Consider the following 24,286-nt stretch of genomic DNA (forward strand, 5'->3'; position numbering starts at 1 on the left):
TGACAGGCGGTGATGATGAAGGGCGGATGATGACAGGGTGATGATGATGAGGGTGTTAATGACGGGGGTCTGGATGATGACAGGGGGGGATGATGTATTTCCCACCCTAGGCTTATAGTTGAGTCAATAACTTTTCCTGGGTTTTTGGGGTGAAATTAGGGGCCTCGGCTTATATTCGGGTCGGCTTATACTCGAGTATATACGGTAATAGTAGTAACATGACATGCTGCTGACACCTTTTGAAAAGTGGAAGCAGAATGTAGGAGTGAGATGTTACAAATTTTGTGCAGTATACAGCTTGCTTAAAATTTTGTTTACTTTTATGTGCCAGAGAACTGGCATACAAAGATGACAAATACCCGCCAGGGTGACACATTACTATATCAAAGGTTCTCCCTCTCCTCTGCATTGTTGTACTGGTACTACCAGGATCTGTCTTTACACTGCTGCTGCAGCATCTTCTGTAGCAGGGTTGCACTACTCACCATGTGGCTTATGCTGCTCACTCTGAATTGCACCTACAGTAAATTGCACTCTATTATCTATCTGTTATTGCCCTCCTTCCCCCCTTTTCAGAGAAGCTGATGCGCTAGTTGTGTCACTGTTCGCTCAGAGGACGGCATCTTCCTCAGGCTGATGTCGCAACACAGTTCCTGACTAGTACATTACTGCTAACATCTTAAAGGAGGCCACTCCTCTCACTAAAACTGGGGGAAGGTGGAGTGAGCATTGTTGCTGCCCATGCCCTTATGATCACAGTGTACCCATGTTTGATGCTTCTTCCAGCAGGATAATGCGCCATGTCACAAAGTTCTTGGGATATGAGCTTGTGAGAAAAACCGCCAAGCTTGAAACATTGACTGTAACCGCTTGGAACATTTCTGCTTCAAGCCTGACATTATGGTAACTGTAGCCCTGACTCTTATGACAATGATAGCAATTCTTTGTCTCTTTTGCAGTTTTTATAAAGATAAAATGTTAAGTTTGAATACTTCTATTGCTTCAATTCGGCACATTACAAAAATGTCATGTTTTATTACATGCGTAAGGCCTGGAGCTGCTGACAAGAAATCTTTATTTCTCATTACAAATTCTAATGATTCTTGTTTTTGATGTGGAAATGGGAAATCTGCAATTCTTATCTGTGGTAAGGTATTAGCACTGTCTGATTTTGGAGGAGAATCTACAACCAGAGATTCTTCATCTTTCCAGGGTTTTATCAAGTTAAAGTAAAACTGACAGCAGGATCACCTACACTACCTGAATATACAGGTATATAGTGCGGTGATCCACTTTAAATTGATCTTTACCTTGTTCTGATCCATTCAGGCAGTTTTGGGCTATCTTTTCCTTGGCTGGTATGCTAATCTTTAGCCCTGTGCAAATCTCTTCTCCCCCATCATGAATATGCACGGGATACTCACTCTGACGTCAACCCACACGGGAGGTGGGGGGGTTTATGTGGTTGAGAGCAGGATCTGGGGATGGGAAACCGCTTGCTGAAAGTGCAGGAGCCACCTCCATTACGCAGAGCTAGAAATTAGCATACCAGCCACAATTGATACAAAAAAAAAGGATCACCCACACTATATACGCCCCCCGAGTCCTTAAAGTGTACCTGTCAGATCACAAAAAAAATTGTTATATGTTGCTCAGTATCACATCCTAATGTACATTTCATTTTTATGTGTCTATGACCTATATTTCTCTCAGAATTAGCTTTATTTCTGAATTACCTTAAAGGAGTACTCCGACGCAAACCTTTTATGGGGGAAATTGAGCATGAAGCAAAGTTATATTATAATGTACTCACATTATCCATATCGTCTTCTTCCCGGACTTCTCCTCGCTTTTCCATCCGGCCGGAAGCTGGGTCCTTTGATGATGCTTGACTGTGTTTTCTTCATGATTCAGTGCCATCTTAGCCCGGTGACTCAACGTTCCCATAAGTCACTGCGGGCTGTGCCGGCCTCCCAGCCCAGAGTCGGCTTCTCCTCCTTAAGTAATTTATTCATTTATGCGCTGAGCTGAGCTGCCATTGGCTCAGCTCAGCAAACGCCTATCGCTAGGGAAGAGCAGAGGGAGGGAGAGAGAGAGGGAGGAAGAATAGGACCAGACATACTACCAGGGCATTGTGGGAGATGTAGTAATTCAGGCTGAAAAACATGTGACCAGAACTCGGAAGTACCGGGAACTTCAGAGCAGCGTTGCAAGCGAACGGCTGGACCAAATCATGCGATTGGGGGCTCTATCAAAAGGTATGAGCAGGGGCTACATTTAGGGATTAGTTTATTTTTGATTGTGAGCATCAGACTTCTCCTTTAATGTTGTCGACCATAAGCAGGGGGACGGGTCCTTTTTTTCTCAGGTGATAACCACTCCCCCTCCTCCCCTTCTCCTCAGTCACTGAAGTAAGCATCTGTAACCCTTTCCTTTCTGGTTTTATGCTATATACACACACACACACACACACACACATACACACACACTGTGTGCTTACAGCTTTTGCAAAACTACAGTTCCCAGCATGCCCACAACTGTTTTGCATATGATTGGTAAAACTCAGATTTACAGCAGTGTTGCTGCAGGCTGTGTTCCTCCTACTGTTGCAAAACTACAACCATGCTCACACATCATTTGGCTGTGCAGGCATGCTGGGAGTTGTAGTTTTGCAACATTTGGAGGCATATGATTGTAGTTAGATACACACACATATTGACTTCATTTATTCATACACATGCACATTACCAAGACAACACAGATTTACACACATACATATATATCCACACACATATATACAGCAACAGGAGAATACAGCAGCACACTGCTAGCACAAAGACATAGATGAAACATGAGTATATAGATAAAACATGAGTATATAGATAGAACATGAAAAGCTATACAGCTGTAATGCAAAAAATGAAGATATGAAACTATGAAATTATGAGGTACTTAGCTTGTTGGCTCCTGCACCCCACCCACCTCTATTAGGTGTATATGAGGTGCCTTGGATGTTTCAGACCTTGCATGCCTGCTGTACTGTTCACACAGAGGCATATTCACAGAGTAGGGTCCGTCCCAGAATGAGGTCACCTTACCGTTGTGGGACGGTCCACGCTATTTGGCGCCAAATTTGCAAGCTAAGTACCTCATAATTTCATAGTTTCATATTTTCATTTTTTGCATTACAGCTGTATAGCTTTTCATGTTCTATCTATATACTCAGGTTTTATCTATATTCTCATGTTTCATCTATGTCTTTGTGCTAGCAGTGTGCTGCTGTATTCTCCTGTTGCTGTATATTTAGCCCAGCAGCTTGCACCTGCAAGCCAGGTTTTTACAATAGTTTGGATCAATAGTGCTGGCCAATGTATTCTTTAGTTGTATTGCACATACGGGGGAGTGGCTACCTCCATGTTGGCTCCTGCACCCCACCCACCTCTATTAGGTGTATATAAGGTGCCTTGGATGTTTCAGACCTTGCATGCCTGCTGTACTGTTCACACAGAGGCATATTCACAATGTAGGGTCCGTCCCAGAATGAGGTCACCTTACCGTGGTGGGACGGTCCACGCTATTTAGCGCCAAATTTGCAAGCTAAGTACCTCATAATTTCATAGTTTCATATCTTCATTTTTTGCATTACAGCTGTATAGCTTTTCATGTTCTATCTATATACTCATGTTTTATCTATATACTCATGTTTCATCTATGTCTTTGTGCTAGCAGTGTGCTGCTGTATTCTCCTGTTGCTGTATATTTAGCCCATCAGCCTGCACCTGCAAGCCAGGTTTTTACAATAGTTTGGATCAATAGTGCTGGCCAATTTATTCTTTGGTTGTATTGCACACACACATATATATATATATATATATATATATATATATATATATATACATGCAGGGACACTAAGGCTACTTTCACACACTGAGTATTCATCCGTTATTAAACATTCGATTTCTGTGTAAAAACAGATGTATAATAACAGATGAAATAACGGGTGCTAATGGCTGAATAGCGTCCATTAAAATAACGGGCATATTCATTCATTAAGATCCATTTTAACATCCATCATGTACCATTATTTTATGGCCTTTTAACACCTCTGCCAACAGACTCCCACAGCCGGGACTACTACTACTCCCATCATGGAACACACTTGTTTCCATGATGGGAGTAGTAGTTCCCCGGCTGCGGGAGTCTGACGGTGGCTGGGGAGACTACATTAGTGTTTGTTCTACTACCCCCATCATGAAACAGACTCTGTTCCATGATGGGGGTTGTAGTACAGGGGCTGAGGGAATGATCGCACCAGGTCTCACTTCGGAGACCCGATGGGATTAGAAGTTATTAAACAGGGGAGCGGGCTGCATGCTGCGCTCCCCTGTGATGTACAATGTATTTTACTTTCATTTTTAAATTCCATGTTGGGAGCCCTGAAAGGGCTCCCGGCGGGGTTTTTTAAACTTCAGTGTGCTTACTGTATAATCACATTCCACCTTAAGTATAATCATTTTATTCCCCCATGTGTATATGTATGATTCCCCCCTGCCTGCTGCAAGGTCATCTTCTCATCTTCTGTTATAGCGCTCCGTTCCCCGCTGCCGGTACCAGTTATGTACCCCAATGCGCTGCTTCATTCATATATTCCCCACCGCCGCCCGACATGTCCCTGCTGCTGCCCTACTCCAAGCGCAATCAGACCACACGTCAGTCTATTCCCCACTGCTCATCTCCATACCCGACGGAGATTAGAAGTGGGGAATAGACTGACATGTCTCCACTGTGCGCTCTGATTGCGCTTGGAGCAGGGCGGCGGTGGGGAATATATGAATGAGGTACATGGGGTACAGAACTGGTACCGGCGGCGGGGAATGGAGCGCTATAACAGTACACAGGGGGGCGGGGTGTAGGGGGACAGGGGAATTTAAAAATGAAAGTAAAATACAATGTACATTGCAAGGGAGTGGAGCATGTCACCCGCCCCCTTGTTTAATAACTTCTAATCTCATCGGGTCTCAGAAGTGAGACCCAGTGCGATCAATCCCTCAACCCTTGTACTACAGCCCCCATCATGGAACAAAGTCTGTTCCATAATGGGGGTAGTAGTACAAACACTAATGTAACTAGTGTAGCCTCCCCAGCCACCGGCAGACTCCTACAGACTGAGAATTACTATTCCCATGATGGAAAGTCTGTTCCATGATGGGAGTAGTAGTAGTCCCTCAGCACTGCATGATCCTGCTGATGTCACCTCTTCTGAGCATGCTCAGAAGTAATAACGGATATTATAAAACAGGTGCAAACGGATGACACAAAGGCTCATCCATTTGCCGTAGACTTCAATGTTAGAAATAACGCGCATTAATTTACGCGTTTCTTGTGACGGAACAAAAATTAGTGCATGTTTGATTATCCTAATGGATTATCAAAAATCCTATAGACTTTAATGGGATTTTGTAACGGCTGTTTAACATCCGTTTTTAAGGCTTTTCTAACGGAAGTTTTAACGGAGCAACTTTATAGTGTGAAAGGGGCCTTGATTTTTAAACAAAAAATGCTCCATTCAGTCCCCATCTTCAGTCACCAGCTTTTTTCATCATCTGCTCACAGGCAGCAGTGTACTCCCACACCTCCCCCTTCTCCTCACACAGGAGACTGTAAAGTAAACACAGACAGTGAGGGAGCTGATAACAGCAGCTTTAGATCTGTAGACCTGTCAATCATGTAGTGGGTCCATTATCCTATTGGTTTTGCATGCTTTACAACATATCAAAAGTTTTTATATCTGACAGTGCCCATTTAGGGACTCAGGGCGTACCTGTACACCCTGATCCCGCTAACGGGGTTTAAACCGTTCTCACGAGCAGAGAACGGGTTAAACCCCGTGGGTCCCAGTTGCTACGGGCACTGCCAATCGGGCCAATGCCCGACATTAACTCTTTAGATGCTGTGATCAAAGTTGATTGTGGCGTCTAAACTGAAACTAAAACTATCCCGGCGGCTCAACGGAGCTGATCGGGACTAACGCAATAGAATCGCAATGTCCTGATCAGCTTACTGGACAAAAGGAGGGTCCTCACCTGCCTCCTCGTTGTCCGATCGGCGAACTACTACTCCATGCCTGCGCAGCAGGCTAGAGCAGCAAAACCCTGGTAACACTGATCAATGCTATGCTATGGAATAGCATTGAACAGTGTATGCAATCAAAAGATTGCATGATATAACCTTCTAATGGAGCTAAAAAAAAAAGAAGTAAAAAGTGGTAAAAAAAAGAGAATAAATGTGAATAAGCCCCCCCCCCCCAATAAAAGTTTGAATCACCCCCTCTTCCTAGTTTTTAAATAAAATAATGTAACAAAAATTTTTTATCATATTTTGTACCGTCGCGTGCATAAATGTCCTAACTATTAAAATATAAGGTTAGATAAACCGCACGGTTGTTGGCGTACACGTAAAAAAGTACCAAAAATGTAATTCAAATTCCGTAAAAAAGTCCAAAATTGTGAATTTTTGGTCCCTTCATATACCATAAAAATATTAATAAAAAGCGATCAAAAAGTCCCATCAAAACAAAAATGCTACCGATAAAAATGACAGACCACGGCGCAAAAAATAAAACCTCCTATAGCCCCATATAGGACCTACCGAAAAGTGTACTGTGCAGAAATGGAAGCCCTAAAAATTGCAAAATGGCGTTTTTTTTCCCCATTTCACCCCACAAATAATAATAATTTTTGTTTCGCCGCAGATCATGTTATAAAATAAGTAATGTCATTACAAAGTACAATTGGTGACACAAGAAACAAGTCCTTATATGGGTCGTTAGGTGCACAATTGAACGCGTTATGATTTTTAGAACATTTAGAAAATTTGTCCTTAAAGGGGTACTCCGGTGGAAAACTTTTAAAAAAAAATAATGAACTGGTGCCAGAAAGTTAAACAGATTTGTAAATTATTTCTATTTAAAAATCTCAATCCTTTCAGTACTTATTAGCAGCTGTATGCTACAGAGGAAATTATTTTCTATCCAGAGATAACAACCACTTAAGGACTCAGCCCATTTTTACCTTAAAGGGGTACTCTGGTGTAAAACATTTTTTTTTTAAATCAAATGGTGCAAGAAAGTTAAACAGATTTGTAAATTACTTCTATTAAAAAAATATTTACCCTTCCAGTACTTATTAGCAGCAGTTTGCTACAGAGAAAATTGTTTTATTTTTTTATTTATTTTTTATCTTGTCCACAGTGCTCTCTGTTGACACCTTTGTCTGTGTCAGGAACTGTCCAGAGTAGCATAGGTTGGTTATGGGGATTTTCTCCTACTCTGGACAGTTCCTGGCATCAGGTGTCAGCAGAGAGCACTGTGGACAAGACAAAAAAAAAAGAAATTAAAAAAAGAAAACAATTTTCTCTGTAGCATACAGCTGCTAATAAGTACTGGAATGGTAAAGTTTTTTTAACAGAAGTAATTTACAAATCTGTTAAACTTTCTGGCACCAGTTGATATTTTTCCACCAGAGTACCCCTTTAAGGTAAAAATGGGCTGAGTCCTTAAGGGGTTAAGTTATCCCTGGATCTCAACATGCTCAATTCTTTTGTTCTTGGGAAGATAAACCACCAACAGATGTTTCTGTCATCGGCTTTCCCACCTGTACCCATTTAAAATACGCATTCGCTCAGCGAAACTGTGTGTGTGTGTGTGTGCATGGCGGCACGGGGACAGTTCAGCCAACAGCTATCTACAATGTATGGCGCGCTTTACTATGAGACTGTTGAGCTTGTTGCATGTTTTTCTGAACTAGAGACATAACAGCTTAATATCTATGAAAACAAAGCCATCCCATATAATATTCGACCTATAATGGTAAATGGCTATTTATATATCTTGAAATCAGTAATAAAGTTAGTATTGGTAAGTGTTAAAGGGGTACTCCACTGGCCAGCATGGAACTAAATGTTCTGAACGCTGTTTTCGCGCTGTGTTTTAGTGTTGTCATGACCACGCCCCCTCAATGCAAGTCTATGGGAGGGGGCGTGACAGTCATCACGCCCCCTCCCATAGACTTGCATTGAGGGGGCATGGCCGACCCCTGCAGCACGAAAACAGTGTTCGGAATATTTAGTTCAACGCTGGCCAGTGGAGTGCCCCTTTAATTGTTATCTGAAGAAAGGATACAAGCCAGACAGGGTACAGCCAATGCCAATTAACAGCAAATTACCATGACCCTATTAAGACAAACTCCATTATCATGAAATATGCATTAACCTGTTTAGAATCCATCTTAAGCGTAACATCCTTTTTCATGTTATACCGGAGAACCGCTAACATTGCTTCTCAGCAGGCTGCTTTTAGACCCCAGTGCTGCCCCTCTGTCTATCTTGTGTCTGACCTCTTTACTTTCAGCTGTCAGTCAAGCAGCTTGATAAATGAAATGTAATTAAGAAGTTAATTGCATTTTTAATCTGTATATATCCTTTCTTGTGTTCGCTGAAGACTACATCACGTCATGTTTAATTATTACAACCTAAGTATAATAAGAATTCGGCACCATGCGCACAACCGAAGGCAGCTTTTATTTAAAAAGATATAGACATCCAGATCAATGTGAAGACATAATTAGCTTCTGAAATTGGCAGAATAGGCAAATTGACTTAAATTCTGTGTTATTAAATTAATACATATCACTATTTTATTAGGGCTTATTGAGATTAGCAAATATGTAGCAAGTGGGAAAAACGCCACCTATGCTATCATTTTAGCATCCTTTTTATGATTTTTTTCTGTATTGTTAGTGTAGGGACTTGCAAGAGACTGGTGACCCTTTATGTGGGTTGTAAGCTTATGTATTTTGGCCAAAATATCAACTGGGATGCACATATAAGATGAAGGGCAGCCCACCTGATCCGATAGTATGGGCATCACTAATAGATTGTAAACCAGCATGGTGCACTACACGCTATCATGTAACTGGCACCCTGTATATGCCCTATCTGTGCCCAACTATAATACTAAGCAACTACCCCCCTCATGAATAGTAGAGTTGTTGTTCATCAGTATTTTGCACCTGTGCGACCTCCCTATATATTATTGTGGGGGGGATCTGCATTATAGTGGGAATAGGTGTCCTGCCCTTGTACCAGTAACCAGAATGTGGCCTCTTTTCTGTGATTTTTGTGATTGACTAATTTATGTCCCATTTTCTGTAATTTTTCCTCTGTATTATGGTCACAATACAGTTCACTGAACTGGATTTAGATCACCATAGTATATTAACCCCTTAAGGATACAGCCCATTTTGGCCTTAAATGGGTACTACCGTGGAAAACTTTTTTTTTTATCAACTGGTGCTAGAAAGTGAAACAGATTTGTAAATTACTTCTATTAAAAAATCTTAAACCTCCCAGTACATTTTAGGGGCTGTTTACTACAGAGGAAATGTTTATCTTTTTGGATTTCTCTTATGTCACGACGACCACAGTGCTCTCTACTGACCTCTGCTGTCCATTTCAAGAATTGTCCAGAGCAGCATATGTTTGCTATGGGGATTTTCTCCTGCTCTGTATAGTTCCTAAAATGAACAGCAGAGGTCAGCAGAGAGCACTGTGGTCGTGACATAAGAGAAATCTAAAAAGATAAACATTTCCTCTGTAGTATACAGCCCCAGGCACCAGTTGATTAAAAAAAATAAAAAAAAAGTTTCCCACAGTAGTACCCCTTTAAGGACACAGCCAATAAAATTTTAGCATTTTCGTTTTTTCCTACTCACCTTCTAAAATCCATAACTCTTTTATATTTCCATTTACAGACCCATATGAGGACTTGTTTTTTGTTTAACCAATTGTACTTTGTAATGACACCACTCCTTTTACTCTAAAATGTATGGTAACCCCCCCTCCCCCACCCCCAAAAAGAAAAAAAAAATTTTGTAAGGACATTTAAACTAAAATCACAATTTCGCTAATTTGGGGGTGTGGGGTTGTGGTGGTGGGGGTTGTGTTTCGTTTTCACATTGTACATTTTACTGTAAAAATGACATGTTTTCTTTATTTTGTGGGTCAATATGATTAAAATGATACCCATGGTTACCTACTTTTCTATTATTGTACTGCTTTTAACCCCTTAACGACGCAGGACGTATATTTACGTCCTGCGCCGGCTCCCGCGATATGAAGCGGGATCGCGCCGCGATCCCGCATCATATCGCGTCGGTCCCGGTGCTCATCAACGACCAGGACCCGCGGTTAATACCACACATCGCCGATCGCGGCGATGTGCGGTATTAACCCTTTAGAAGCGGCGGTCAAAGCTGACCGCCGCTTCTAAAGTGAAAGTGACCCGGCTGCTCAGTCGGGCTGTTCGGGACCGCCGCGGTGAAATCGCGGCGTCCCGAACAGCTGTCCGGACACCGGGAGGGCCCTTACCTGCCTCCTCGGTGTCCGATCGGCGAATGACTGCTCCGTGCCTGAGATCCAGGCAGGAGCAGTCAAGCGCAGATAACACTGATCACAGGCGTGTTAATACACGCCTGTGATCTGTGTAAAAGATCAGTGTGTGCAGTGTTGTAGGTCCCTATGGGACCTATAACACTGCAAAAAAAATGTAAAAAAAAATTGTTAATAAAGGTCCTTTAACCCCTTCCCTAATAAAAGTTTGAATCACCCCCCTTTTCCAATCAAAAAAATAAAACAGTGTAAAAAAAATAAATAAATAAACATATGTGGTATCGCCGCGTGCGTAAATGTCCGAACTATGAAAATATATCATTAATTAAACCGCACGGTCAATGGCGTACGCGCAAAAAAATTCCAAAGTCCAAAAAAGCGTATTTTGGTCACTTTTTATACCATTAAAAAATGAATAAAAAGTGATCAAAAAGTCCGATCAAAACAAAAATCATACCGATAAAAAACTTCAGATCACGGCGCAAAAAATAAGTCCTCATACCGCCCTGTACATGGAAAAATAAAAAAGTTATAGGGGTCAGAAGATGACATTTTTAAACGTATAAATTTTCCTGCATGTAGTTATGATTTTTTCCAGAAGTGCGACAAAATCAAACCTATAGAATAATGATAAGGTGTAATTTTTACCGAAATATGCACTGCGTAGAAACGGAAGCCCCCGAAAGTTCCAAAATGGCGTTTTTTCTTCGATTTTGTCGCACAATGATTTTGTTTCCATTTCGCTGTGCATTTTTGGGTAAAATGACTAATGTCACTGCAAAGTAGAATTGGTGACGCAAAAAATAAGCCCTAATATGGATTTTTAGGTGGAAAATTGAAAGGGTTATGATTTTTAAAAGGTAAGGAGGAAAAAACGAAAGTGCAAAAACGGAAAAACCCTGAGTCCTTAAGGGGTTAAGAAAAATCTCAAACTTTTTTTTTTTTTTACAAAATCAGTACCAAAAAGCTTTTCCGTTTACGTAGTTCACCGTACGGGATCATCAATATTATATTTTTATAGTACGAACATTTATGCACGTGGCGATACCAAATATGTTTATACTTTATCATTCTTTTTGCTTTTTTGATTAAAATGGGGAAAAGGATTGATTTAAATTTATATTGGGGGAGGGGCTTTTTCACATTTTTTTTTCACTTCATTTTCAAAGACTACCTGCACCAAACTAAACTTTTAATATACTGTTCCTTATGTAATTATAAGACACTTTGGTATTTACTTGCTGTTAAAATGTTCAACCTGTTTTTAATGTGATTGAAAAAACTGCCACTAGGTGGCTCTTTTCTGTTCCCTGCACAAGTCAAACAGTTAGTTTGGTCTCCTCCCGGCCTGGCACGAGACCAAACTAAGGAAGTGCGTGCGGGGCATGGCGTGGCACAGCTCTCACAGGCTTCAGTGATGTTGCGCCTGCTGGGGAACACCCACTTTCTCCTGTTGGGAGCTCACACAAAAGGGGAAAGGCATGACAGAGCTTTTTAAAGTTAGTTTAGAAAATAGGGTTTTGTTTACATTTATTTTACACTTTTTTAGTCCCCATAGGGGATTATTTATAGCAATCATCAGATTGCTAATACTGTTCATTGCTATGCATAGGCATAGCACTAATCAGTATTATCGGCAATCTTATGCACTGTTCTGCTGGAAGGCAGATCAGAGCAGAAGCCCCCGGGAGAACGGCGGAGGCAGGTGAGGTGACCTACCTCCTCAATCTTGGCTGATCTGATCCCCACTGAAGTGTCACACTGCCACAGATGCCATGATCAGTATTGATCACGGCATCTGAGGAGTTAATGGCAGACATCTGAGCGACAGCCACCGGGTCCCGCCATGCCTGAAATGAGTGCTGCTCCTGCACTTGCGTTGTAGCCACACTGTGAATGTATGGTGCCGTGTGCAAAGTTACTCTCTGAATGTCCTTAACTCCTTCCTGCTATAGGACGTATGCATATGTCCCAGCACCCGACACATTTGCGTATGCATACGTCCTAGCGATCTCTTGCACTGCTGCGGGCAGTGCAGGAGACTGGCAGCGGGACCCGGCTGTCAATCACTGCTGGGGTCCCGCCGCAGCTTTCGGGAGTGTGCTCTGATACAATCGTGGGTAGCCATTGGTTTCTATGGCAGCAGGAGGCCAGATCATGGCCTCCTGTCTGCCTGCTATAGAAGCCTGTGAGAGCCAGCCAGAGGCTGGATCGCACAGACTGTAGTGTGTGCAGCTAATCAGGTCATACGGTGCTGCAGTACAAATGTATTGCAGCATAGTATAACCTGTAAAAAGTGAAAAATAAAATAATAAAAGGTTGTTCAATGAAGTGTAAAAAAGAAAAAAAATGCTCCTTTCCCAATAAACCTGTATTGTCATCAATAAAGATCAAAAACACAAATAATATGCGTAATAGGTATTGCTACATCCTTGATGACGTGTACTATAAAACTATAATGTAAATTATCCCACACGGTGAACATCGTAAGAAAAAAAGCGCAAAATTTGCCAACTTTGGTACAAATAGCAGAATAAAAAAGATCAAAAGGTAGCAGGTATTGCAAAAATGATACCACTAAAAAGACAGCTTATCCTGCAAAAAATAAGCCCTTAATCAATGGCATTGGATGAAAACTAAAAAAAAGTTACGGCAGGAAAATCATTTTGCTCAGAAAAAGGAAAAAGAGCGTAGAGACAGCTATATAAAATGGGTATCGCCATAATCGTACTGACCCACAGAATAAATACAACATCACTTTTACCTGACAGTGAACACCATAAAAAAATAATTTAAAAAAACGCCAGATTATTTTAATAAGAATTTCTGATTTAGCTACATAATTGCTCTATATGCATTCGATCTTCACCTTTAAAGGGGGTTGTCTGATTCTAAAAAAAACCTTCTGTTAAATTGCATTCATGAATGTCAGGATGTAATTGACTTACATTACATAAATGCTTCCATTCCACAGTGTCCACAAAACAGTGTCCCGCCTCCTCCCTCAGACCAATCGCCATCAGTCGTCAGCTGCAACTCCGTCCTCCTTCAGGATAAACAGCGTCCTGCCTCCTCTCTCGGATCAATCGCTGTCAGTCATCAGCTGCAACTCCTTCCTCCGTTTTTCAAAACGACATCCCGCCTCCTCCCTCACACCAATCGCTGTCATCCTTCAGCCACAACTCCCTCATCCGAAAGTCCCTCATCCAAAATGCCTTCATGCCTCAGACGATTCTCCCTCAGACCCAACTTCCTGCCGTGCAGCAGATCCAACATTGAATAGCATGTACAGTAGAACCCGTATAGCAGAGAGCCGAAACTGACTCGGCTCTGCTGCACAGAAGGAAGGTTTTTTGTCTGAGGGATGAGGGTGTTTTGGATGAGAGACTTTAGGATGACAGAGTTTTGGATGAGAGACTTTAGGATGACAACGTTTTGGATGAGAGACTTTAGGATGACAAAGGAGGGAGGAGGCTGACGCCTGACGAAGATTGGTCCGAGGAAGGAGACTGGAAGCTGTTTTGCCTGACAGAGGACGGAGGTACAGCTGACAATTGACTATGTCCTAAAATGGACACCGTACTCCTCTTCTCCCTCTGATTTTATGTACACTGCACCCAGCATGCATTGGGGCAGTCTATATATATACATCACAAAGAAGGTGGGAACAAATGGGCCGGTTCTCTGTATTACTTGTTCTAGTTCTAATATACAAGTGTTTGAGCCAGCACAACAATGTGAGCACAACAGTACTTTGAAAATAGAAGTGGTAGGTAGCTCAACAATGTTGAGAATAGAACCAGACAAGAACTAGTGAAGAGAAACGATGTGTACCCTATCCAACCTAAAAGAACATGTAAGCAAGAGATAGACACTGACTTTGATTTACTATTGTAAGCCTGACCTGTTTTGTTGGGTTGTGCGCCAGAATTTGCACCAGAATTGAAAAAACTTGACCAACTCTCCATATTACTGAGAGAACCCAAAAAAGGGGCATTGCCGTTGGGAAAGAGCCATATTTAACATATAAACATATTTACTAAGGTTTCCACAGAAAATGTAGTAGATTTGAGCTGAAGAAAACCCTACAGATCAGATCTGGGGTAAGAAAGAAAAAAAAAATAAAAGGGGAAAAATGTAGGGAAAAGAGCAAAATGTAGAGAAATCTTAGTAAATATAGTGGAAAAAAAATTGTAGGGAATTAAAACCCACAAAGAAAACTCCACTCCACTCTTAGAATATCAGGGCTACTGTCTTCTAGTTAGGTTCCTATGTTAGTGTATAGTGGATAGAATGTATACAGTGTTTAGAAAAAATATCCAGTCTAATATTGCTATTAAAATGCTGCAAAATATGATACATTTATTATTAAAAAAAAGTGCAGAGATTGGTTCCTAAATGCCAACTGCCGGGCCCTTGCAGAGATTGTTCCCTAAAGAACTTGCAGATCATTTGTCTTCAAATGATGCTCTGTCCTGCTCCACTGACAGCTTCCTTAGATATCCTAGTAATCACGTTATAAATACACTAGTAGTAACATACATGGGTTTCCTTATCAAGAGCAGAAAGTGTGCCGCATTTTGTATAGTACATAATGTGGATGGCAGGAAAAAAAGTTGTATAGGGATAGGGGATAAGTTGGATAGGGGATAAGAAGTCTCACCGCGGGGGTCCCGTCGCTGGGGACCCCCGCAATCTGGTATTCACCACCCACCTGCTTGAGCTGCATGCCACAGTGCCAGCTCGCAAACAGCCGGGTGGCGACCACGGGGCCGGAGTATCGTGATGTCACAACTCCGCCCCTGTGTGACTTGCATAGCGGGGGCGGGGGGTGGCGGCTGTTTGTGATCTGGCACCACGGAGTGCAGCTCAAACAGGTGGGTTAGAATGCATAGGGGATAAGATGTCTCAGGGCCTGAGTACACCTTTAAGGGTAATTTCACACATTGTGGAAATACTGTGGATTTTACCAGAGGTTTTGCACAAGCAAAATCCATGCAAAACACAGAAGTAGGTAAGTGGATGAGAGTTTCCCAATCTTATCCACCTGCTGAGGTGACATACGAGATGCTCCATTTCTGGTTTCTCTGCTCCTGTGTATTCTTGTTTGGAGGATACATTTTATGGTTTAATTTATTGATTTTAGACAAAGCTTCTTCTAGTGATTAGTGAATAATGTAATGCTCCTTAATATGATGACTTTATTTCATTATTTGTTCTCTGGAAGCAGACAAAAGGTAGTTTTTGATACTAGACAATATGAACAATACCTTCCATACATCGATGCAGGGAAATTATCGTATAATTCTTGGCATAAAACTTTTTACATATTCTTCTCACCTAGAAAATAACTTCTATTATACCATAACTGTCTGGAAACAACTTTAAACAAAAAAGAATGCCAGGTTCCAGTTCCAGTGCTAAAAAATCATTAAAAATGTCATTTATTGCATTCCAAATCTATTACATAATTGATTATGACTTCCTATCTAATACTAAGGGATAGGTAAAGTGAGTAGGATTTAGATTCGATACATACCTCTCACCTTTTTGAATGGCCAAAGAGGAACACTTATGGAAAAATTATGCAAAAATGTTCCATTTTTAAGTGCATTCCTATATGCATGAATACTTTATTTTAGTTTAAATATTATCACTTAATCTGAATAGAACCGTTTTTAACATCTTAATTGCACCAGATGATGGAATAATATGCAAGTCTGAGTCAAATATACAGACTAAGCTTATGGCATTGTTGAAAGTTTATTAATGCAAATCTATTTCCCAGGTCAAAAAGAAAGACATTTAAAGAGTACCCATCATCAAACCATATTTTCTAAACTTACTCCTTAGGGATTATATTCCCTAACTACTCCTAACACCCCTCCTGTCCTAAAAAAAAAATTCCGAGCTCTACAAAGCTGTGTATCATACCTTTCCCCTTTGCTCACATTGTCTGAGCTCCCGGCAGGAGAAAGTGGGTGATCCCCAGCCGGCACAACATCACTGAAGCCTGCAAGAGCTTTGTCCCACCATGCCCAGCATGCACTTCCTGAGTTTGGACTTCTGCAAGTCTGGGTGGAGACCAAACTAACTGTTTGACTTGCGGCAGGGAATAGAACAGAGCCACCTAGTGGCCGTTTTTTCAGTTACATTAAAAACATATAAAAGTTGAGAATTTTAACTGCAAGTAAATAGCAAAGTGTCTTATAATAACATAAGGAACAATATATTAAAAGTTTAGTTTGGTAACAAGTACTCTTTAAGGAACAAAGAGGGACAAGGAGGCTTGGGTCAAAGAGGGACACTTGGAGGTATGCCAGTGTCATGTAACAACTACTAGTTTAATGATCACAGTATCAGATTTTACCCTATATAACAATTGGCAACAGGTTATATAGGGTAAAATAATCTTGATTACCATGTCTGGATGTCTGGGTGTTCCTCTTCTTGAGGTAGGCACTGTATTCACGCCTACTCTGGTATGATTGACAGCCTGGGCACCACTGATGTCACCGATCTGTACTAAAATCTTGCTTAGTCCTAAAAGCAGCGGTATCCCTGTGAATTAAGCTTCTTCTGGACTAGCGAAGCTTAAAGGAGCAGAGCCGTGACGTCAGCAGTGCCCTGACTGTCAGTCATGTCAAAGTAGGCATGAATACAACCCAGAGCCACAGTGACTATCTCAAGAAAAAGAACGCCCCAGAAACTACTGGCTCCTAATTTACAGACAGGATCACTGCCCTGAAGACTTCTAGATATGGTAAGCAAGCTGACTTTACCTTCTATAACCTGTTGCCCACAGTTATATAGAGTAAAATATGATAACAGGTTCCCTTTAAAGGGCTTTTCTGGGTCTTTTACAATATGTTATTGACCTGTTTATAGGCCATCAATATAAGATTGGTGGGGCTGATTGAAGAGTCCATGGTTCTCCAGCAAGGATCCTGACTAATGCTGCATGTCTCTGAATGGTACTGCAGCTCCAGTAAATGGGACTGAGCTGCAGTGCCAGGCACAACAAGTGTAAAACATAACAATAGGCCATCAATTTTAAAGTCCTGGAAATCCCCTTTAAATACACAGTACGACGCTATTGTTGCAAACTTTATTGTACATTTATCTTTGTGAAATTTCAGAAACGTAAAAAGATGAATAAAAAGTTAATGGAAAAAAAGATGATGAGGATTCAGTGAATCTTCAAAAATCAATTTACTTAATCAAGTAAAACCAAAAGCTGTTCTGAGCTTTACTATCAAAATGTATCTCTGCTTCCCTGGTAAACTGAAATGTGGGTTTCTCTTGAAATACAATGTTACCATCTCTTGTTCTTCCATCATAAAAAAAAAAATCAATGAAACTGAAGAAACATTTAAATAGCAGTTCAACCCAGATATAGTTCACATGAATGCAGGAATGACATGCTTCCATGTGCGGACACTGCTGCGGATGTCACTGCGGGTCTGTAGTGAGACATGCAGAGGAAATGTTCTGACCTATGTGAAATAAGCCTGAATGTAAGGCTTGTTTCTCATAATGCTTTACAGTTTACAGTGGAAAGAGAGAAGGGAGACTTTTGTGCACAGTTATGTTTTTGTCACGTTTCAACTTTTTTTTTTTTTTCTGGAATAGATACTGTAGATCCCTGCACTATTTTGCACAGCAAAAATTAGATGTGTTGTTTTCCATTTTTATCTGTCTTAAATGGGTATTCCAGGATATTTTTTTTATTCAGCCTTTGAGCCCATGATGCTATATTATAACACTGTGTAATATGCTTTTGTTACCTCCATTTGCTGCTTTGACCCATTTTCATGCACAGGACCCACAACTGAAAGAGGTGTAGTGAGTGCAAGTCTTTATATTTTACTTTCATACACAGGAGGCAACTGATGTCGGCACCACATCGCCACTTTCTCAGGATGGAATCCCTGGGCAATGGACCACAGCTTAAATAGGTTATCTGACCTTGGTGCCAGTCCATACATTAGTAGACATACAAAGACTCACTGAGAAGAAACAGACGGTAACGTTTAACCAGCAAACATCTTCATTGCTCCATAGCAGGTAACAACACGGGAGGATGGATTTTGAGAGGAATGTCACTATGCTGCAGTGGGTAGAGGGGATTTGCTGAAGTAATATTATCACTAGAGATGAGCAAATTTTTTTTAAATTTGATTGGGCCGATTTGCAGAATTTTCCCCAAAAATGTTTTCGGTCTGAATTTATTTGCGGCAAATCGCTATTAAAAATGGCTATTTATGGCCTACAGGAGACAATATAGTGGCTGCATGACACAGCATGGAGGTGGCGGCAGCATGAGGAGACCATTTAGTGGCTGAAAGACACAGCCAGGGGTTGGCGGCAGCATGAGGAGACCATATAGTGGCTGAATGATACAGCATGGAGGTGGCGGCAGCATGAGGAGACCATTTAGTGGCTGAAAGACACAGCCAGGGGTTGGCGGCAGCATGAGGAGACCATATAGTGGCTGAATGACACAGTGTGGAGTTGGCGGCAGCATAAGGAGACCATATAGTGGCTAAATGACACAGCCTGGAGGTAGCCATATAGTTGCAGGGTGTGTGCTGGGTTAGTGAAATAATACTGTTATTCAGTATGACATGCAGATTGGAGGTGTTGCTATTAGAATCACTGTCGCAGAGTGGCACAATGACAGAGCCTGGAGGTGGCATCAGTATGAGAAGACCAAATAGTGGCTGAATGACACAGCCTGGAGGTGGCAGCAGCATGAGGAGACCATATAGTGCCTGAATGGCACAGCGTGGAGATGGCGGCAGCATGAGGAGACAATATAGTGGCTGAATGACACAGCGTGGAGGTGGCGGCAGCATGAGGAGACCGTTTAGTGGCTGAATGACACAGCCTAGTGTTGGCGGCAGAATGAGGAGACCATATAGTGGCTGAATGACACAGTGTGGAGTTGGCGGCAGCATGAGGAGACAATATAGTGGCTAAATGACAGCCTGGAGATGGCGGAAGAATGAGGAGACCATATAGTAGAATGAGACAGGCTAGAGATGGCGACAGCATGAGGAGAACATATGGTGGCAGAATGAGACAGCCTGGAGCTGGCATCAGCATGAGGAGAACATATGGTGGCAGTGTGAGACAGCCTGGAGCTGGCAGCATCAGGAGTCCTGAAAGTGACCCAGTGACATAGTGGGGCGGTGGGTGGCAATACCATAGTCCGTTGATGAAGGTGGGTGAAAAAAGGAGAACTTGGCATCAGATGTGTGGCATCAGGCTTGTGGCAGGATCCGAATAGTAGCTGAGGCAAGTAGGCAGAAGAAAAGGGTCTCTTTAGTAAAAGTGTTAGTGTGCACAAGTAAGTTTTGAGGATATGCATTATGTAAAACTTCAAAAATATTCTAAGGATAAAATATATGTACCCCAAAATTTTTTGATATCAAACAAAAGGAAAGGTGTGCAAAAACACCATGTGCCACGTACAACACCAAGTATTGATGTGATGCAAGGGCCTTTAAAAGGTGGAAGGGAACAATGTATGGTTCAATGTAACTGGTGGGGGTAAAAACTTCCCCTATGAGGCCCTTCTCTCGCATTATTAATTCCCTTCTTGGCAAGTGTTACTTACCCTAAAAAGGGCGGCCCCACACAGCAACTTCTCCCTATTTCCACCGGCAAACACTGCCATTTCCCAGGGTTTTTAGGTCGAAATAGGGATTGGTTCCGGTGTGGGGCTGCCTTTTTAAGACGAGTAACACTTTCCGCGAAATGGTGGAAGGGAACAACGTATTGTCCATTGTAGCAGGTGGGGTAAAAAAAATTCCCCAATAAGGCCCTACTCTCGACTTATTAATTCCCTTCTTGGCAAGTGTTACTCACCCTAAAAAGGGTGGCCCCACACAGGAAACTCTCCCTATTTCCACCTAAAAACCCTGTGAAATGTGTTTGTAGGTGTAAATAGTAAGAGGTTCCTGTGTGGGGCTGCCATTTTTAGGGTGAGTAACACATGTCAAGAAGGGATTTAATAATGCGAGAGTAGGGCCTTACAGTGGAAGTTTTTACCCCGCATTGGTTACATTGGACCATACGTTGTTCCCTTCCACCTTTTAGAGGTCTTTGCACCACATCAATACTTGGTGGTGTAGGTGGCACATCTTGTTTTTTGCACACCTTTCCTTTTGTCTGATTTGAAAAAAATTTGGGGTACATATATTTTATCCTAAGAAAAGTTACGTTAGCTAATGCATATCCTCAATACTTGTGGTCTGATGTGGAGGAATGTCTGTAACTGAGGAGCAGCACCTTAAATATATTTTGCACTATCCATATTTGTGAAGTGTTTGTGTGGCACCATGGTCAATCTACTCTGATACATCAGGCATTGGTGAGTGGAAATCCTGGCTGATCCATACCCGATTCCTCTTCACATAGGTTAGTCTCTCCACATTTTTCGTGGACAGACGAGTTCTCCTTGAGGTGACTATGACCCCTGCCGCACTAAACACCCGCTGTGATGGCACACTACTGGCCGGGCAGGACAGCTTTTCCAGGGCAAACTCTGCTAGTTGCGGCCACAAATCAAGTTTGGCTGCCCAGAAGTCCAGCGGATCTTCAAGGTGTGTTGGCATGGGCATGTCAAGGTATGCCATCACCTGCTGGTTCAGCTCCAGGTCTACCTGCTGCTGATGAGTTGCTTCACCATGCGGGTGAAGAAAGCTACTCATCAGCGACTGTAGACTCAGGCCGCTGCTGATGGAGCTGGTACTGCTCCTGCCACCCCACCCCTCCCCAGCAGCCATGGCAGTGGAAGGTGAGCGCAGAGGGCCCCCCGAGTCAGACCTGCGAGAGGATGGACGATTGTGCCCGATAGGCATCGGCCAACTGTCTACGTAGGATCTCTCTGTAGTAGGTCAGTTTGTCCTCCCTCTCAGTGGGTGTAAAAAAGGCCCCCATTTTGTGCCGGTAGTGAGGGTCCAATAAGGTGGAGAGCCAGAAATCATCCCGCTGCCGAATGGTGACAATTCGGCGGTCACTACGCAAGCAATTGAGCATGCATCGTGTCATTTGTGCAAGTCACTTGGAGGGGCTCCATCTCCACTGCATACTGCCACGGTGAGTCTGTGTCCTCAGTCTCGCCTTCCTCATGACCCTCTAGCTCCTCTAGCTGCTCCTGCTCCTCCTCTCCTGTCAGATGACTAGAAAAACTGCCCATCTTGCAAAACCTAAATTGTACTCCATTGTGCCCCTCCCCTCCTCCTACTCCAGTTCAGCCTCCACAGGGCTCATGTGGCCGTGAGATGTAGGCACCACGTCTCCATTGCCCTGATCAGTCATCATTTCCGACACATGTTGTAGTAAATGAAGCAGGGGAATGACGTTGTTCATCCCGTAATCCTAGTTCATAGATAGCCAGCACGGCACTACTTCCCCTTAGGTGCAGAACGGTGATGAAATGGCAGACTGAGACTGGAAATGCTGGAGGTGGTGCTCTGACTAGCAATAGTGCATGGAATCGCAACAAAGAAGCAGAGAAATAATCGGCAACTCACCGCGGCCAGCTGAGTAAATCTTCTTTTATTTCATACTCACAAATGTATCATATAGGAAGAGGGTAGTGGGGGGACACAGGATGGCGACCAAGCTCCGTTTCGCACGATGGTCGTGCTTCCTCCGGCCATGTTAACCAAACCTTAGACTGTGACTATATACAGGTAGGTGAAGGTGTGCTTCCAATCATTCCCCTGAATCCGGGTCATGTGACCCGATGACCTGGGAAGGAGGGGGAGGTACCTTTCTATCTAGAAGCAAGCTGCCAAATCAGTTTGGTCATTTAACCCCAAAACTCCCGTCGAGTTTTGGGGTTAAACGACCGAACTGATTTGGCAGCTTGCTTCTAGATAGAAAGGTACCTCCCCCTCCTTCCCAGGTCACCGGGTCACATGACCCGGATTCAGGGGAATGATTGGAAGCACACCTTCACCTACCTGTATATAGTCACAGTCTAAGGTTTGGTTAATATGGCCGGAGGAAGCACGACCATCGTGCGAAACGGAGCTTGGTCGCCATCCTGTGTCCCCCCACTACCCTCTTCCCATATGATACATTTGTGAGTATGAAAGAAAAGAAGATTTACTCAGCTGGCCGCGGTGAGTTGCCGATTATTTCTCTGCTTCTTTGTTGCCATCCCGTAATCCTGGCGACTAACTAATAATGTGGCTTCCTCAAAGGACCTGAGCAAACGGCAGGTCTCACGTATGAGCTGCCACTGGTTGACATTGAAGGTACACAGGGGAGTACCCAGGGGTCAAGTCCTGGAAATAAAAGTGTGGGAACTCACCCAAGATTTCTAATACCACCCCCCCCCCCCAGTTTGCGAAAAAAAACAAAAAAAAAACAAGAATGTCCATGCTAAAACTTGACATCTTGCACAGTTCCAGGCTTCTTACAGGCCGCAGGCACACAGCTGCCTACGATTTATAAGAGTTTAGTGACAAGGTCAAAACTCATTGCTCAGTCACAGAAATTAACTGTATACACACCTTTTTTTTTTTTTTAAAATAACAGGTTAAACCTCTGTGTTATCCTACTAGGGGGCTGTTCACATTACCATTTCAATTTACGCTTAGAACATACAAAAAGGGTTGCCAACACATACTGTGGTGTTCTGGCAGTGGTCTATTTCACTTTAATGGCCTCAACGTAGTCAACTAGTGACTACGTTTTAGTCCATTCCCTGCATGTATATGTTTACTTTGCAGCAAATTGTATTCTGACACCTATAACTTTTTAAACCTCCTCCTCATGTAATCAACTTACTACTGGGGGTGACACACTGTAACAAACCTCCTTCTCATGTAATCTCGTTACTACTGGGGTAACACACTGTAACAAACCTCCTCCTCATGTAATCTCCTTACTACTGGGGTGACACACTGTAAAAAACCTCCTCCTCATGTAATTACCTTGCTACTGGGGTGACACACTGTAAAAAACCTCCTCCTCATGTAATCTCCTTACTACTGGGGTGACACACTGTAACAAACCTCCTCCTCATGTAATCTCCTTACTACTGGGGAGACACATTGTAACAAACCTCCTCCTTATGTAATCACCTTACTACTGGGGTTACACACTGTAACAAACCTCCTCCTCATGTAATCACCTTACTACTGGGGTGACACACTGTAACAAACCTCCTCTTCATGTAATCACCTTACCACTGGGGTGACACACTGTAACAAACCTCCTCCTCATGTAATCTCCTTACTAATGGGGTGACACACTGTAACAAATCTCCTCATGTAATTACCCTACTACTGTGGTGACACACTGTAACAAATCTCTTATCATGTAATTACCTTTCTGGAGTGACATGTGAGCTCTCCTCCAGCTCAGCCCCACCTCCTCCACAGCATCACACAGGTCCTTCAACCATGATCTCTCCTCACCTCCAAAGCTAAGCTCCGCCCCCAACAGAGAGAGGGAGGGTAAGAATAATTCAGAGATCTGTCCTGCAGGACCAATTTAACAGGGACGGCGTTCCTCCTCTAGAAAAAGCAAAGTAACGCCATTCCTGTGCGTTCCTGCAGGACTCGAGCCCTGGGAGACCCCCTATCCGCTTGGCTCATCAAGAAATCGATGATGGCTTTTCTCTGTTTGTATAGTCGGTCAAACATATGGAGGTTGGAATTCCAACGTGTGGAAACGTCGCAAAACAGACTATGTTGGGTGATACCATTCTGACGCTGCAGCTCAAGGAGGGTGTGCTTTGCGGTGTACGAGTGGCTGAAGTAACAAAGTTTCCTTCCCATTGTTAGGATGTCTTGCAGATGGGGGGAACACTTCA

The 24,286-nt window shown here is 42.7% G+C and overlaps 1 long non-coding RNA gene across 1 annotated transcript in view; it reads left to right on the top strand.

Annotated features, from left to right (window-relative positions):
* The first annotated feature begins 2,151 nt into the window (after nucleotides 1–2,151).
* Nucleotides 2,152–24,286, top strand: part of LOC130357722 (uncharacterized) — a 41,484-nt gene continuing 19,349 nt past the window's right edge. Inside the window, exons 1-2 of the long non-coding RNA XR_008889231.1 lie at nucleotides 2,152–2,258; nucleotides 18,329–18,513. This is a non-coding gene — a long non-coding RNA (uncharacterized LOC130357722). The remainder of the gene's footprint in view (nucleotides 2,259–18,328; nucleotides 18,514–24,286) is intronic.

This window comes from Hyla sarda, chromosome 2, assembly GCF_029499605.1.
Source record: "Hyla sarda isolate aHylSar1 chromosome 2, aHylSar1.hap1, whole genome shotgun sequence".
Classification (NCBI taxonomy): Eukaryota; Metazoa; Chordata; class Amphibia; order Anura; family Hylidae; genus Hyla; species Hyla sarda.